Raw genomic sequence first — 14,965 nt, forward strand, 5'->3', positions numbered from 1 at the left:
TAAGAGACAGAAATGCAATCATGCTAACAACAGGGAGGAAAGAGAAGGCTGCAAAATGAGGAATTTACAAGAACTTGCAGTGAGGCAGCCAAGTGCCACTAACACGATCACCAGGTCCTGAGCCATTTGCCAAGGCTGTGTGTGTGCCAGAAGCCAGGCACAAAGGCACTGAGACCACTAAGACCACCAGCTCCCGGGGCTGCCGCCCAGCAGAGAGGATAGAACAGATTAGGGTGCAGAACTCTCCCAGGCTTGGAAACTACCACCTCCACCAGGCAGAGGGGCAGTGCTCCCCGCCAAGTGTGCTCAGAGGCCCCTGGGGCATGGTGGACGCCACGCTTCAGGACTCCTGACTCTGTGTCCATATTGTGCATTCAAGGCACACACTCGATTTCAAGTTTTGCTTTCAGAAGCCTAATGAGGAACAGTTTAACTAGGAAATACCTGAATTTCATCCTACCCCACAGTAGACAAGCTAGGAAAACTGAAATTATGGACTAGTATACGGGAATGTTGTTTAAAACAATATTCATCATTAGCGGCAGCTGTTGGGCTGGCACTGTGGCACAGAAAGTTAAGCCTCCACCTGCAATGCTGGGATTCCAAATGGGCGCCGGTTCGAGTCCCGGCTGCTCTACTTCTGACCCAGCTTCCTGCTGATGGACCTGGGAAAGCAACAGAGGATGGCCCAGGTACTTGGGCCCCTGAGCCCGTGTGAGAGACCTGGAAGAAGCTCCTGGATCCTGGCTTCAGCCTGGCCCAGCCCTGGCCATCACAGCCATTTGAGGAGTGAACCAGTGGATGGAAGATATCTGTCTCTCTCTGTCTCTGTCTCTCTCTCTCCTTTGCTCTATGTAACTATGCCTTTCAAATAAAAAAATAAATTATTTTAAAAATAAATAAATAAAGCAGGAGCTGTTCCCCTGGCTTGACTTTGAAAAACTAGAACGTTCTTCACTATCCTTTCCCTGTTAGGTCTTTGCCGTCCTTGGCATCCTGGCTCCATTTTCCTATCTGAACTGCCAGCCACAGAAGCCCATCCCAGGCCCTGTGGAACACAACAGGCTCAGGAGACTGTCCCTGCTTCTGGGACAGGCAGAATATGGTCAACAGAATCCAATGGAAGTCTTGAAAGCAGCCAACAGCCCAAACTCGCCACCTAATTTCTAATCTACTAGAGAAATCAAAGCAGTATTTTTCCCTTATAGGAGCATACGTGCACAAACACGCACATACACAACCACCCCCCACCAGGGCACACAGGCTCCTAATACCTGATCCAACCCTGCAGCCTCCCACCCACGCTGTAGCCTCTGCTGAGGGCTTAAGGACACAGTGAAGTTCTAGCTTTATTCTGCTGGAGCTTGTTATTATGAATTTCTAACTTTTTAATTCATAAAATCAGCTTATTAAAAAGTTTAAGGGAGCAAAGGGAGAAGGCAAATGTAGACAGAGCCTGGCCACCCCCACCACAGGCACAGACCCCGATTCAGGACTGAGAGCCCGGCTGGCCCACGGTGTGGCATGAAACGCAGCGGGCTGCTGCTGGTCTATGTCACCTGCAGCCAGGCCGTGGCTCCTGCTGACACAGGAGGGGAGGGAACTGCGGGCCTAGCAGAGCTGGGGAGTCTGTCCAGAGACACTGCACCCTGGCTTGCCTGTGTGTGCTGAGCCTCCCGCACTTCCTCCCTGTCCCACAGGGCCTGGCTGGTGTGGTGCTGACAGAGCTGCTGGCTGGGGCTGCTTCCTGCCGCCTCCAGCTCCTCCGTCCCAGCAGCCTCCCTGTCCCTCACTTTTCTCTCAGTACAGGCAACGGGAAGAGAAGTGACAGGATGGGCACCAGGAGACTGGACTGTTAGTCCTGGTTCCCCTTGCTAACCAGCCTGGGGACTGCCACCAGGTTCTTTTTAGGTTTGCTTCCTGAAGTAATTAATTGCTAACTGACTGAGTGCCGTGTTAATTAACAATATATCATAGATACAAGGACAGTTCTCGGCACGTGACGGCTGAATAAACGGGCGCCACCCCCAGCCGTGTGAAAGAACCACCTGCGGTCTGGGACCCTGGCAAGCCTGCTTTAGGAGTGCAAAGGAGACGGACTGCCATGGCCCCAGAAGGGATGCCCGGCTCTGACCCAGGGGACCCGCACGGTGCTGTCGGCTCTGACGTTCTCTGCGCTGAGCACTTGGAGCGAGGAACGAAGGGCGCTCGTCGCAGCGGCTCTTCCACCACTGGGGGTCCAGCAGATGCAGACGCACACTGTGTGTGAGGATGGAGTGGGTGCTGGGTGTCTAGTGTGAGAAAAGGAAGGTGGACACCAGCAGAGTGGGGGCGGGGCGGGGCCGGCAGAAGGTGGACCTGGTCTCAGAGCAGAAGGCCACTTCTAGGACGGGTTTCTTTGAGCTGAATCAAAATCTGCACCACATGGCCACTGTCTTCCCTGAACCCCTGGCTGTCTTTGCATTCTGACACGGTCTTTCTCTGGTCCTCTCCTCTCCTCATTGGACACCAGTCCTGTTGGACGAGGGCCTGGCCCTGTGACCTCATTTAACCTCACTTAATTACCTGCTTAAAGGCCTGATCTTTCAGTACGCTCATTCGCACTGTGAGTCTCGGGGACACAGTCCAGCCCCTGACAGTGGCCTGGAGTGCCACAGCCCCCTGCAACCAGACCATTCTGAAGAAGAGGGGGTGGTTACGTCCTCTGAAGGTAGAAACGGTCCAGATTTGGGCGCCAGTGTGTGGTACAGCAGATACCAGCAACCCGTGTGAACATCGGCTCAAGTCCTAGCTGCTTCATTTCTGATCCAGCTCCCTGCTAATGCACCTGGGAAAGCAGCAGAAGATGGCCCATGTATTTGGGGACCTACCACCCACATGGGAGACCCAGATGGAGTTTGAGACTCCTGGCTTTGCTTGGACCAGCCATGGCTGTTATGGCCACCTGGGATTGAAACAGCAGATGGGGGGCTGGCACTGTGGCAAAACGGGTAAAGCTGCCACCTGCAGTGCCAGCATCCCACATGGGTGCCGGTTCAAGTCCTGGCTGCTCCACTTCTGATTCAGCTCTCTGTTAAGGCCTGGGAAGGCAGATGACCCAAGTCCTTAGGCCTCTGCACTCACATGGGAGACCCAGAAGTAGCTCCTGGCTCCTGGCTTCAGATTGGCCCAGTTCCAGATGTTGTGGCCATTTGGGGAGTGAACTAGCAGATGGAAACTCAATCTCTCTCTCTCCCTTTGTAACTCTGCCTTTCAAATAAGTAAATCTTAAAAAAAAAAAAAAAAAGACAAGAAATAGCAGGCAGACTATGTATCCTTTCTGTTTTGTCTCCCTCTGCCTTTCAAATAAATAAAATAAATCTTAAAAAAAAAGATATAGGTTTTGCTTTGCTTTTTATTTTTCTTGAAGTTTTGTATTATTCTGTTAGCATGCCAGATACTAACATGAAAAAGTGGAATTTTTTAGTTCATATAGCATAAAAAAAAAGTTCATGGATAAGCCTTGAGTAAGCAGGGCTGGGTGCCTTAGTGCACACGGTCAGTGCTGCCAGGAGGACCGGCCCCTCTGGCCAGCACTGACCCGGCTTCCTCCCCCACTGCCTTCACTCTCGGTTTTTTCTCACCTGGTGAGGTCACCACCAACTCAGGCTTCTACGATCATGGCAGCTCTAAGGGAAAAGAGCATAGTCCCTAACAATTCTTAGCCCAAGTCCCACAGAGAATTCTCAGAAGTAAAAGCTGCCCTAAACCAATCTCCATACACAGGAGATCTGATCTCAGTGTATGGGCTGGGGTCAGGTGTGCCCTTAAAGTCGGGGTGAGGGGTTAGGCCCACACAGCCACAGGAGCAGGGGGTATTGTGGATGGATAATGCACGTTCTCCTCTCCCAGCTCTATGTGGTCAAGCCGACCACTGGACAAACACAGGACTGTCTCCCTTCTTGTCTGCGGTTTCCCCTTCCATGGTTTCAGTTACTGAAAATACCAAATGGGAAGTCTCAGAGAGGGACAAATCATGTTTAAAGTCACTTTTCTCGTATTGTCACAGTCGTTCTTATACAGTTGCTGTGAACTCTTACTGTGCGTAATTTATGACGTAAATTTTACCAAAGGCATGTGTGGGAGAAACCACCGTCCTCACAGAGTCCAGTGTTCTCCATGATCTCAGGCATCTCCTGGAGGTCTTGGGGTCCCTTGTGCATAAGGAGGGGTGAGGTTGGCGGCCATTGCTATCTTTCCAGAATTGATAATCTACTCTAGCAGATAGTACATGTGCTAAAAAATGATTTAAATTATTTTCAAACATTTCTTGACATGGGTGCAATGTCTTATCTATTGGAAGGATCTGAGAGTCCTGTCTATCTCATTGGCCAGGTCCTAAAAACCATGATGAATTACAGAGAGTAAGCAGTGCATACGCACGCCTCACGCTCTCCTGTGCGGAACAGGCACAGTGTGTGGAGCAGCGGTCCTTCCTAAGAGCTCAGCGTCACGGAAACCTCATGGGGTAGTGCATCAGAAATTCCTTCAAAAATGGGGGGTGGGGAGGCAGAACAGATGGCCACCTCTGAAGAATGAGAAGTATGAAAGAAGAGAAAAAAAAAACCCAATACACATGCTGTTGAATGAAATCTACAATTCCGGAACTATGAAAAACCCAGTGCACACACTGTTGGATGGTATTTACAATTCTGGAACTATACAAAAATATTTCTTGCTGCCAGGGACAGAACTACAAAATAAACTGCCTTCGCAGTCCAAAGTGGGTGCACAGAGGGGGGAACGTGGCTTCTGACTTCCCAATTCAATGACTTCGCTAAACTCCAAAAACACAATTTAGGAGGGAAAACTCAGGGAACAAAGTCTCATTTAAAGCATTTTTCAATTGAACTCAGAGATGGCAAAAGCTAATCATTCATTCGACAGTTAGCTGTCACAATAGCTGGCAGATGCTGGCCCAGCAATGAACTTTGAAAACAATAATTTAAAAAACAACAATTTAGAGTGCTACTGTTCACAGAGCATTTTTGCTGGATAATCATACTTCTGCTCATGACAACCCTACGTCACAGATAAGGCACAGGAGACCCAGAAGAAAGAAATTACCTGTGCCAAACCCCACAGCTGGTAAGGGCTAGGGGCTCTGTCACACACCCTCACCTTCCACATGCACAACCTGAGCTGGAGACCCACTTCCTCCTCCTACTTCTGCTTCTCAGGCCCTAATCCCCTTCCACCACACTGGGGCTTTCTAGAGTGCAGACGCAAAATCAAGAGTTGGGCAATGAAAGGTTTTTCATCAGACATCTGTAGGAAGCTCAGGAGTACAGCTCCCCCACCCACACCACACACACACCTCTGGGGTCCAAATGCTGGACCAGTTATTCAACAAGCTATCCCTCAGTCTCTATCTGCGAGACAGGTACGGCGTTAACAGCAGCTATGCCACCAGATTCATGTGAAGACAGAAATACACACATTTATGCACAAAGCACTTAGGTTCTGCTGATCAGAGTCAAGGTACAATCACTGTCAGATACTTACTTACCCAACCAACAGAACTGATAACCACCAGAACACCTGACAGAGCAGCCTCACCCTGAACAAGTGCGAGAAGCCAGGGTGCACGCAGGTCTGTCCACACGTGACAGCAGACAGGAAAATGTGCCAGCCCTGCTCCTTCCTTCACGTAACCCTCAAGCTCATTAGGGAAATGAGATGGAGAAAACGTAAGATTATGTGTTATGCACCTCAGGCGCTGTATGAGGGCTTGGCTCTAGAGGTTAGAGAAGGATTCCCGAAGAAAGTACACACAGTGCGGGCTTGGAGGATATCGTGGGTAGAGGCAGGGAAGCGAGGGGGTCTATGCAGACCACGACTCAGGCAGACTCCGAGGGCTTCATCAATGCCAAGTCAGGCCGTGCTGGCAACGGACAGAGTCCTGGTCACGGCCTGGTAAAGGACGGTCCTCAGAGCCAGGCTCTGCTCCTCTCCCCGACCTCTCTCTGTAGCTGGGACAGCAGAGATCTGACACACGCAGACGTCCCAACCAAGAAGCCCCAGACAAAAATCAATAGTTCCATCCACTGTGGCCAAATGTGTCTCTTCCGCCTCCTTGGGGACCTCTCCTTCCCCCTCTCAGAGCAACAGAGGCACCGTCTCCGCTCCAGGCGTTGGAAGTGCCCCAAGGCTGATCCACCATGACCACATCCTCTCTCCAGGAACGGGAGTGCATCCCTGAGCACAGACTGCCTTTCGACAACAGAGTTGCCGTCCGCTGGTAAAAACACATCCAACCACACACTTAGCCATCTCCCTCCAAAAGGCTCTAGACTTAACATACAGCTGTGTGTTCTACCAAATGCAGTGAAAAAATAACTCAGAAAAGCCAGGCAGGGAGCCCTGCGAGGGGGCGCCCGCTACCTGCTCCTGGTCCTCGTTCAGGTGTCCCGGTGTACAGCAGCAGCTTCAGAGGCAAAGGAGCTCCAAGTTGCTTTCTCCAGCGCCTCCAATAGGGGAATGCAGGTGGTCTTTTTTCTGTCACCTGAGCTGAAGGAGGGCAGGCTAGTCTCAACACACTGAGATCCACCCTGGCACGCGGGGGGCTCTGCATCAGCTGGCTGGGTGTCACCAAGTCCTCTCACATGTAAAGGAGCACAGCCCGACCTCCTGGGAGCAGAGGACTAGCCAGGGGGTACCCACCAGGGGAGGCACAGGCCAGCAGGAGCTCTAGCTATGTAACACCTAGGTTCAATCTGCCTTCAGAGGTGCAGCTGAAGGCGACAGCACACGTAATGGCACTTTTCATTTTCCGGGGCTCCTGACTTCCCAGAGCTCATGCACAGCCATTCTCTTTCTCTCTGCAAATAAAATATTTGTTCTATGCCTCAAGTCCCAAGGGAGGAAAGCGACCCTAGAGCAACCCCATTATACCATGAGAGTCTCAGGGCGTTGGGTCCCCAGGCCCGCGTTCTGCCCACAGACCCTAACCCAGGGTACACACTGGAATCCTGAGCCTGGATCCACTCTGCCTGCCTGACCCAGGAGCTGTGAGGACAGGCTGGGCACCTGTGCTGATCTGTTAAAGAGGATCCGAAATTCCAGACACTTCTGAGAGCTCTTCATGGCTTCTGCTGTCCCTGGGGAACTAGCCCAGCCACGTGCCACCAGAGCCACAGTCTTGGGGGTGCTCATCCCCAAGTCCCTACTCGAAACTCCCTCTGCTCCTCCCCTGAAGAGATCTCACACGCCACACCTGTCCAGGTCAGTGCTCAGTGTCTCTGCTAGGCTCCGGACTACTGAGATGTGATCCAGAGGACTGTGGACTGTGCGTAAAGGCCTAGGGGCTAAGTGTGAGGGCACCACGGATGCATATGAGGCCCCTGGTGGGCTCAGGCTGTGTCAGAAAGCACAGAAGTCCTGGTTGGTCAATGGCAAGGAGCGCAACCTCTCTGGCCACGGAAGGTCAGTGCCGGCCCAGCCGAGCTCCGGCTCTCAGCTGATCGGTCACACTAGCTGTCATAAACATTTCAGTGGCTCTGGCATCCGGGGTCGGCACACTCAGAATTGCTCACCTGACAATGCACCAGCGTCTTCCTGGCTGTGGGGCAATTTCCAGTCCAGGACGAGGGTCTCAGGAAACACTCTGCTGCTCACGGGAGATGAGAGGAGCGACCTGCTGAGCGTCCACTGAGAGCCAGGCGTCCTGCCGGCTGTGCTCTGTTAGCAATCTCTCATCAGCACAGTAATGGGAGGGGGCAGCAGCCTCATTCCACAGATAGAGACGGACACATGAAGAACTTAGGCCACCTGCTCGAGGGACTGGGACCAGTGGAGCGGGGACAATCTCGCGCGGCTGGATGCAGGGGCTTCCCAGGAACAAGCTCCCTCCCTGTAGGTTAGATGTTTGCCTGTGCCACTGGTGAACTTCAGGGCAGACAGAAGCCACCAGTCACAGTCACAAGAAAAGACCAGGGGAACACGGGTCATGCCGAGAGCCATGGGAAATTTCCCAGCGGCCCACGGCCAAGCTCCGGCCTCACTACTCCCTTCACCCAGCCACCCTTCTCCTTATTCTCACCCACCCTGGTCTCACATCCCTCCCACGACGCCCCCTTAGGACAACCTCCTTCAGCTCCCAATCGAGAAATCCCTCTTCTCCTGGGCCCGCATCTTCTCTGAGTCCCCATGGAATCGGCCATTCTCCCCGTTAGCCTTCTGTGTCGTCTGCTCAGACGTCTTGAGAATTCCTGCAGGCAGGACTGAGGATTATGTATATTGGCCTTTTCTTTTTTTTTTTTCCTTTCTTTTTAAAGATTTATTTATTTATTTGAAAGGTAGAGTTACAGAGAGAAGGAGAGATAGAGAGAGAGATCTTACATCTGCTGGTTCACTCCCTAAATAGCCACAATGGCTGGGGCTCCACAGAAGGCAGGAGCCTAGAACTCCAAGGCCAGGAGCCAGGAACTCGTCCAGATCTCCCACATGAGTGGCAGGGGCCCAGGGACTGGGTCCATCTTCCACTGCCTTCCCAGATGCATCAGCAAAGAGCTGGATCGAAAAAGGAGCAGCTGGGACTCGAACTGGTGCCCACTTGGGATGCCAACGTCACAAGCAGTGACTTAAATGCTGAGCCACAACACCAGCCCCCAAGTAAATAAACCTTAAAAACAAACAAACAGAACTGAAACTATGCCGTGGACTTGGATCACAATATGGCCTCTCCTGGGTGAAACTCAACAGTAGCCATAAGTCTGATTTAACAACGGAGGGCAGCCTGGTATTTTAAAACACATTTGCTTGCCATTCTAGCAGCTGAAGTATTTGTTTCCCAAAATACCACTTTGCTGTGGCTAGCCAGGCAGATAGCAGGCGAAACATCAAGGCAGTGAAGTCTGTATCCTGCTATCTCCTGCCCCACCCCTCCCTGATCTCGCAGGTGCACCTACGTCACCTACGAGAGACTCCCATGTGGCACACTCTAGTGTGCTGGGGAAGCCCAGAGAGAGTGATCCCCAGCTTCCCAGTTAGGAATGGGGACTTTAGTTCAAATCATTTCAGTTATCTGACGATCACCGGCAGCCCCTAGAGCTGACGGTACGCTAAAAGCTGGTAGCAAGGCAAGGTGGGTAGAATATATATCCCGACCTCCAAGGTTCATCCTCTAGCAGAGTAGAGACATGAAAGGAACCAAGCAAAGGCACTGTGGGAGGGACTACCCAGAGGTGGGGGTGAGCATGGTGGGACCAGGAGCACCAGTCTGTCCTGCCCTAAGGGACTGGCTGCTCCCTGTTCCCCACAGCCATGGAGCAAATGTGAGGGCAGGTGTGAAAGGTTATGCTAACTGCTACGACATTGTGTTCATTCACAGACAGCATTTCAGGAACACAGTATCTGGGGAAGATGGCCTGGATGGAAATTGACCAGACCCCCTTAACTGCTAAGTGACTTCTGGCCAATCACCTCCCTCTCTGAGCCTCTGTTCTCATTTTCTTCACTCATTTCACAAATATTTGTTAGATACCTACGTTGCACAAGGCACAAAGGATATAACAATGAACAAAACCAAATTTTTTTTTTTTTTTGACAGGCAGAGTGGATAGTGAGAGAGAGAGACAGAGAGAAAGGTCTTCCTTTGCCGTTGGTTCACCCTCCAATGGCCGCCGCGGTAGCGCGCTGCGGCCAGCGCACCGCGCTGTTCCGATGGCAGGAGCCAGGTGCTTCTCCTGGTCTCCCATGTGCAGGGCCCAAGCACTTGGGCCATCCTCCACTGCACTCCCTGGCCACAGCAGAGAGCTGGCCTGGAAGAGGGGCAACCGGGACAGGATCGGTGCCCCGACCGGGACTAGAACCCGGTGTGCCGGCGCCGCAAGGCGGAGGATTAGCCTAGTGAGCCGCGGCGCTGGCCCAAAACCAAATTTTTAAAGAAATGTAGGGCAGGCAGTTAGCCTCACAGTTAAGATGCCGGTGTCCCAACTGGACTCTAGCTGCAGACCAGCTTCCTGCTAACGCAGACCTGAGGAGGCACTGGCGATGGCTCAAGGAATTGGGTCCCTGCCACCCACGTAGGAGACCTAGACTGAGTTCCTGGCTCCTGGCTGTAGCCCTAGCCCAGCCCAGCCATGGTTGGGCATCCGAGGAGTGAACCACCAGATGGGAGACCTCTCTGCTGTGGACAAACAAAGAGCAAACACAAACTAAAATCTACAGCATGCAGATGGCAATGTGCATGTGGGCAGGGATCAGAGCTGAGCTCAGGGGAAGGGGAGTCCTAGGGAGGGCAGGATGCGCTAAAAAGGCAGGCGAGGGCAGCGTCCATCCACAGGGAGCACAGGCCAGCATGGCGCAGGTGGCAGGAAGGACAGGGGCTGCTGCTGGCGAGGAAGCCTGGGCAGGACAGGGCGCGGCAAGCACACTCACAAGGAGTGTGACCTGGGAAGACACCACAGATGGTTTGCTTTTACATCTTAAAAAGGGAAACAGGCAAAGCATTGAGGGTAGAGAAACAAGGCAGGAAGCCTGGAGACCAGTTACGAGGCTGTGTGGTACCTTGGTAAGAGACGGTGGTGCCTGGAGCTGGCAGGAGGACCAGAGCTGGCAGAAGTGGGTAAGCTCTGGCTATTGTCTGAGACAGAGCCGACAGGGCCTCCCTTGATGGACAGTAAGGGACAGGAAGGAGTCAAGGATACGTGAACTGCTAGAAAGCACAGAACTAAACCAGACTCATTCTGCTGGGGATGTCCATCAGGCTCCATCAGGGACAGGGAGAAGAGTGGGGCAAGATCGGGGTTGGACTCTGTTTTCACTATAAAACATTACGTGGGTTGACATTACCGTGGGTGAGCAGCTAGCAGTGTCCAGTATATGGCAGGTACCCACTGACCAAGCTTCCTTACCTGTCCCTTCCCTGCCCAGCCCGTTTCCAGCTCCTATGGCTCTGAGACAGGCTCAGCACAGTGTCAGTCAGTGTGCCAGGGGTGTGTCTGCAAGGCCCCTGGGAAGCCAGAGGGCTGAGCTGGCTTGGGCTGCTGACAGCTGAGTGGGCTCTCCACGCCTGCGCATTCCAGGGTTCTCACTGTGCACAGCTCAGCTCATTTCAGTGAAGAGCAGAAAACATGGGGCCCTTCTGTACATGCACTCTGAAGAGAGCTGCTGGAGTTTGGACCGCAACCCTCTCCATGATGACGCTTAAAAACACTAATACTAAAATAAAACAAACCAAACGAGTAACTTCCCCTTTCTGTGCGACTGATACATTGCCATCGTACGTTACATCTTGCGGCTAGGACACATCCTTCTGGGGATAAACCAAAGTGAGTACCAGGAATTCCGAGTTGAGGTGCATTGTCCCTTGAGGGGCACAGAAAACCCATGGGGCTCCTGGGGCAGTGACGAATGCACTTGCTGTCCAGGCTCTACAGCAGGGCAGAGAATGTCTGGCTTGCTGGCTGTACCAGGCCTGTGAGATGTCATATAGATACCTGCCCTTGGCAGAGAGGGTGCCCCACCCCTGCTTGAGGTGGGAGAATTACAGAGTTCACAAGGTACTCAGGAGACAGGTTCTGTGGCAAAGAATGACAGTAAATGCTTTCTGCAAACTACCCGCTCAGTACACATCTCATCTAAGGGATTATTTTGTAAAGGCAGAAACACATGTAACACGCGTGTCTACCGAAACAGCCACTAGAACAGCTTGCCAGGTGTGGGCACAGCCCAGTCTGGTGGTCCTCAGCAGACACGAGTGCCCCGGCCAAGCTCTCTTGCCCTCTCACACTCAGGGTCCTGTGACTCTGTGGGCCAGAGACCCTGCAGCAGCAGCAGCGCCTGACGCCCCCAGCCCTTCTGCGATGAGATCACCTACAGACTGCGCAGCGCCTGATGGGGCTCTCCCACGCTCTGTACCTGGGTGTCATGCTGAGGACGCGTCACACCGTCCCAGGCTCCACCTGCTCTTCTCAGCTAGCACACAGAGGCTCAGCGGGAAGCATGCTACCCACCTCAGCACGCACAGAGCTGGCTACACAGCCAGCCTGCCTTTCCTTCCTCATGGATCCCGGTCAACTGCTACGACAGTGATGCTTCACAGTACGTCAAAGGGTTTTAGGCACTAAGGAAGCAAAGTTAACAAGAGACAAGATTCACACAAGCTCTCACAGAATTCCTAGGTCAGCAAGGGTAACAGCAGAGACACGTGTCTGTCAAAATCAGGTCTTCTCAACCGGAGCCTGGCCCGGTAGCCAGCGAGAGGTGTGTGTGGAGGAGGCACCTGCACGTGTGCGATAGCCTGACAGTCGCCCCCAGCATCCTCATCTCCCTTTATAGCCACGTAGAAAGGACTGATAGTTTGTAAAGAAAGCTTGTGTTATCCCATTAATTCTAGCAGCATTACCTACTTTCTCAGCAAGCATTGCTACTTCCATTTTTCAGTTGAGAAAATTGAGACCAAGAAAAATCAAGCCCACAGGTAGCAGCCTTTGGCACTAGCATTATAAACCACGTTCTCTTGATTTTCCTGCCAATATTTCTTTCTACTGCTGGGCAAGACCTCCCCAGAGGAGGGGTCACTGCATTGGGCATGGCTGGCTCTGGGCCACCTGCCTTTACTGGAACTGCTTCCTCCTGTCCCTGAGTCCTCTCCTACTTGTACCTCCACTCTGCCTTTGCCTCAAAGCTCCCATCCCCAACACAGGGTATCTGTCTGCTTCTCCCAAGCCAATTCTTCTCAAAGTTTGGTCCCCAGAACTAAAGCATCAGAGTCACCTGGGAACTTACTAGAAATGCCAACCCTGACCCTCACCCCAGACCTACTGAGTCAGCCGCTCCAGGAGTGGGGCAGCGAGGTGAATTCTACTATGCTCTCCAGGGAGGCTGCAGCTAGAGGAGCACCCCTGCCTAAGCCACAAAGCAAAGCTCCTCCTTGTGGCCCCATAGACACAACCTCCTGACTGAAGAAGAAGGCCTTTCGTCTGGCACCAGGCAGCACATGTGGGCCAGTGCAGGCAGACACGTGGAATGGGGGAACCTCCCTACTCTGTACCATTTCCATAATGGTACCCCACCTTCTCAGTGTAGACTTTGATATTTTTTAAGATGTATTTATTTGAAAGAGTGATAGGGGAAGGAGAAAGAGAGAGAGAGAGAGAGAGAGAGAGAGAGAGAAAGAGAAATATCTTCCATCTATTGGTTCACTCCCCAAATGGTTTCAATAGCCAGGGGTTGGCCAGGCTGAAACCAGGAACTCCATCCAGGTCTCCCATGTGGCTGGCAGGGGCCAAAGTACTTGGGCCATCATCTGCTGTTTTGCCAGGCACATCAGCAGGGAGCTGGATCAGAAGTGGAGCAGCCAAGACTCAAATTGGTGCTCTGATATGGGTTGCAGGCATCCTAAGCAGTAGCTTAACCTGCTGTGCCACAACACTAGCCCCAGTGTGCAACGGCCTTTACCTCAACCCCTCCCACCCCAGCAGACCCAGCTCTTGGCTCTTGAGCCAGGAGCCCACAATGGGCTGGGTCTGTTGTACAGAACCTTCTTCCCTGATAGGAACCATAATGAAAGGGAAGCCAAGGCTGACTCGACTCTCGAGCAAATGCTAACCAAAACTTACAAACCTCCCCAGCGGGTCCACTTTCTACATATACAAAGCTCCTCCCTGACTCTCACAAGGTTCAGTAAGGCCAATTTTGAGCCTGTGACTTGAACCAAGGATTCCTAATTCACTCTCCCAGGATGTTTCTACGATGGCAGGCCAGGTGCCAAGCAACTCCTTACCTGGGAGCTGCAGGCATGAGCTTCAAGCACCAAGTGCAGCCACACTGTGCCCATGGCACCAGGCACATTGCCACGTGGGAAGAATTTCCCTTTCTCCAGCCCTGTCCACTGGGAATACTGAGGAGACACGCTCCTAAGCAGGACAACTTCCTGGAGCCAGGGCATCAAGTTGGAGGACAACCTTGATAGGCCAGCTTCTCCTGGAATCTAACGAGCCGCCCATCCACCCCCATGATTGGCCAAAAGCTCTCCCGTTTTCTCTTACAAACAACGGGGGGCGGTGACTGTCAGGGCTGTCATGTCTCTCGCAGCAACATTTGGAGGGAACAAAAAAGGCCGTGAGGTAGGAGTTCCCGCACACTCGCTCTCTACCCATGCGGTTGTGAATGCTTGATCTACAATACAGACATTCCACTTGAGAAACGAGAAGCTGTCAGAGGCCAGACACACAGCACACACACACACACACTCGGCCCCGTACGTCCCAGAGAGGAAGCAAACGCACAGGAACGCTGGGACCACCCTCCCGTGCTGCCTCCTTCATTGTCATTTCTCGGAAACTATCCCTGTCGGAACACCCCTTCCCACATTCATTCCCAGGGGCAGATTCCCAGAGAAGAGATGGAAGAAAGGGATGGAGCAGGATTCACAAGAGATCTCATCTGGAGCGCTAATAATCACAGCAGCTGAAAAGCTGGCGAAAGCAGACAGACCCCGTAACAAAACGGCAGGGCACTCCCGACAGGCAGCCTGGCCACGAGAATGAGGAAAACCGGAGCCAAAAATCCAGCCTCGACAATGCAGATAGACTTGCACAGTCTTCGCTGCGACAGTGAGCATTTTATTTGAAAAGAGCAGTAGACCGCGTGAGTTTGACAAAGGAAGAAAAACAAAAGATAGCGAGAGGCTCATTCTGGATGCACGGCTGCTGTGCTGTGGTCACAACTCTGCACCAGCAGCGGCGGGAGGCTCAAGGTGGGGTCAAAGCAATCATCCACGCTGCACGTCGTCGCATGCAGTCAACACCCCTGACCTGCACCACAGCCATCCCTCCACCCCCACGGAGGGGATAAACCTCACCAAATGCAGGGAAGAGCTCTTCTTGCATGAGAATCAGCCAGAGCCTACGCTGTCATTACACAGCAAAAACCCGGCGAGAACAAAAACCCAGCGGCACACGGATGCAGAAAACCCACA

General features: G+C 52.6%; 1 protein-coding gene across 2 annotated transcripts in view; it reads right to left on the minus strand.

Annotated features, from left to right (window-relative positions):
- The window catches only part of EVL (Enah/Vasp-like), a 135,594-nt gene that overhangs the window by 85,952 nt on the left and 34,677 nt on the right, over positions 1–14,965 (minus strand). The gene's annotated exons all lie outside the window — the stretch shown is intronic.

The sequence above is a fragment of the Lepus europaeus genome, chromosome 22 (genome assembly GCF_033115175.1).
Source record: "Lepus europaeus isolate LE1 chromosome 22, mLepTim1.pri, whole genome shotgun sequence".
In the NCBI taxonomy this organism is placed as follows: Eukaryota; Metazoa; Chordata; class Mammalia; order Lagomorpha; family Leporidae; genus Lepus; species Lepus europaeus.